The sequence below is a fragment of the Megascapheus bottae genome, chromosome 11, assembly GCF_031878675.1.
Source record: "Megascapheus bottae isolate mThoBot1 chromosome 11, mThoBot2.hap1, whole genome shotgun sequence".
Taxonomy (NCBI): Eukaryota; Metazoa; Chordata; class Mammalia; order Rodentia; family Geomyidae; genus Megascapheus; species Megascapheus bottae.
The window spans coordinates 43,255,726-43,258,920 of record NC_143519.1 but is presented as its reverse complement, the minus strand read 5'-3'; the positions used below and the strand labels follow the sequence as shown (position 1 = coordinate 43,258,920).

General features: G+C 36.5%; 1 pseudogene; it reads right to left on the bottom strand.

Moving 5' to 3' along the window:
* Window positions 1-1,081: 1,081 nt before the first annotated feature.
* LOC150056965 (cAMP-regulated phosphoprotein 19 pseudogene) lies at window positions 1,082-2,741 on the bottom strand (annotated as a pseudogene).
* Window positions 2,742-3,195: the final 454 nt, after the last annotated feature.

The following is a 3,195-nucleotide window of genomic DNA, read 5'->3' as shown; positions in this document are numbered from 1 at the left end:
TAGATAGCAATCACCATAAATAGCAATGCTCCTTACAATGGAAATTCTAATCTACCTTTGTTACCCCTTATCTCCTGAACTATATTCACATTTCTTGTGCTTATTATCCCATAACTCAAGCATAGCTACAGGATAAAATACATTCCTTATACCACATCTATGAAGTCATAGAAGGATCCAGCTTTATATACACCACCTTTTGGGTGAAGACAAACTTGTCTGTCAGTTTTAGTAAAAAACAAAACATTGTGAGCCAAATTAATGAGGTGCTAGTTTGTACTGATTAGATGAGTTTCTACATGCTGCAATTGTTATATTAAACAAGTACATACTGATACAAGTATGAAATCTAGAAGTAAAAATTTCCATGTAGCCCAAAATAAAAATCCTTTGTATTTTATCTGATTGCATTCACATGTCCAGGGTGCATCAAAGTTGTTATATTTCATTTGATAATCCATGTGTTTTATAAAAGTTTATCAGTTGTAGTTTTAAACCACCATAGAGATCATTTACACAAAAGTAGAAATAAAAAGATTTAACAGCTTCATGTCATGGTTGTCTGATAGGTTCAATGTCATAGGCTCCTTATATCTTTCTTCCATTCTGGGAAAATGTTCTTTCTCAAACAGTACCAAATCTGATGAACAGTCTATCTATAAAATAACTGCCCACACAGAGAAAAATATCCAGAATTAATTAACATAAACAAAATTAATCTGTGGGACTCTACAGGCTATTCCATAAAAGAGAATTTCACAGATGACTTCACTAATCCTTTAAGTTAGTCTTTAAGTCCCTTCATATTCAAATATTTTGTAATATGAACAAGAAATCTTTCTAAATCTTTTTTGCAAATTAGAAATAATATGGGCCCAAAATATTTACAGAGTATACAATAAACAAAATATTGAATATCTGTGTTCTGATAATCATGAAATGATCCTGAATGATCATTAACAGATATAGTTAAGCAATCTATTAACATAATAATATACACACCAAAATGGGAGTTTGAAATTATATACTTAAAGGTATTTATTTTTAGTAGTTTGAATTATTTGAAAGTTACTTAGGTGTTAAACTGATATTTGTCTTTGCATCATTTCTGGTGTCTGATTCTGACCTGTACCATAGAGTGACTCAAATTCTATTATTAATTTGGATACTTGTATGGTGACTGATTTGATTATTCAACTGTATCTCAAACTTCCTGAAATCTGCAAATCTGATATATTTATATTTTCTGGCTTGTCCAAATTATTAATTTAAAAAATGCTATGGAGCCTGACAGGGAATGAAAATAATCTCTGTAGCATAAAGCCAAATTCATTTGATTAAAATTACATTATTATTGTTACTTTTTGAACGGTTGTGCAAAACTATTGTATTTACAAAAATGGCACAAAAGTGAATGCAACGGTCACTGCACATGCGTGCTTCATTCCCATCTTCCACAATGAAAGGGACAAGCTTCACCAACAGCTACTAAGCACTGAAGCCACAAAAGTTACACTGGAATGGACAAATATTGCCCCAGGGAGAGTCTACTGTGAACGCTGAGACAGGTTGAAGGCCATTCAAGTTTAAGCATAGTTATTCCAATCTTTTGGAGCCCCATCAACTTGTGTTTGAGTTATGTGACTTTTCTTCCAACTTGTGGTCTTAAACTTCCATTTTACAAAATCCAGGAGGAAAATACAAAAGAAATCAACACAACAGAGGTCATATTAAACAGGAGTTAGTGTAGGAAGTGATAATTAAGATGAAGAAAGAGCCAGAATATTAAAATGGTACAACTTGCTTTGTTACTTGTTGGAACCAGTCCTACATTAGAAGTTAGGTAATACATACAATTATTTTTAAGTCGATTACTTATGTTGCTCTAACATCTTTTTCATCAGTGCACTGTTAAGCTAATCAAAGCCTCTACACAGGAATAGTCCCTTACAGTAGCAGCACACACTACTTCTACCTGCAAAGCTGTCAGTCTCAAAAGACTTAGTGAATGAGAGGAAACAGACATGGGTAAGTAACATATCAAGGAGAAAGAATGGGAATCAGAAGATTCACGCAGTTCTGCTCTTTTCCTCAGCCAGCCAGCTAGCGACGAGGGATGGTTTCTGCTGAGGAAGGCCCTGTGGAGTGGGAATGTGGCCCCCAGTGACCGCTGTCTTGTCCAGGGCTGTGGTGGGCAGTTGCTTATTTTTCATCTTTGCTTTAGCCATGTTGTAATCTCCAGAATCAAACTATTTTTGCCCTTTCTGCCATTGTTTTCTTTAAAAATCTGAACCTTCAGGCTTTTGTCCCAGGTGAGGATATCTTGCTTTTAATTTTGTTTCTTCAGCTTTCTCTGGACTAGTCACTTTTTCTTCCATTTCCTCTGCTCCTCCACCGAGGCTGCCCCAGGGCCTTCCATGGACATGATGCTCCCTCTAACCCCGTTCTTCCACTTCAGCGACGCCTGATTATTATTATTATTTATGAACGAACCTTGGCTAATCCTAGAACGAAGTCCAACTCTACCTGCCTATGATATCAGCTTTCATGTGGTTAGCTGATCCAAAATATTTGCAGAAGCCCTAGTAACTTTGCAGCTGTTTCTCTTATCTTCCAGTTTAAGAATCTATTTTAAAAATCAAGTTCAGCAAGATGACTCTGGGCTGATTTGTGAACACATGAATGCCTGTGTTGTCACCTTTTCTAGTTAAAGACCAAGTGAAACTTTTGGTGAGTCAGAGCTTGTGATGGTGGCAGTCTCATGGCAGATTGTGTGATGTGACAATGGTTATGTTAGCAGCAGCAGAATTCTATGGAGCATATGTTCACCGCCTTTAGCTCAGGTCTGCAGTGTTGACCTTTCCACTGACATGTCCAATGGCCACTGCAGGCCTTACTGAACACTTAACCCCTTCAGAACCCCAACTGTGGCATTCACTTCCTCCCTGTCTGTAACCTAAAGCCAGAATCACACAACACATTTTGTTCCATTGTGAGAGGAATAAGATGTATTTTCCCTTTACATACTCCTCATCCCTTTATGATTGACTATTGGGAAAGATAAAAGTTCTAGGACATTAGTCTAGTTCTTGCACTTGTAGGCTGTGTCTACAATTACAGAATTGTCTTCATCCATTTCCTTATGTTCTACAACTGTCAATTTTCTCATCTGTCAATGGAAATAATACCAGTGGG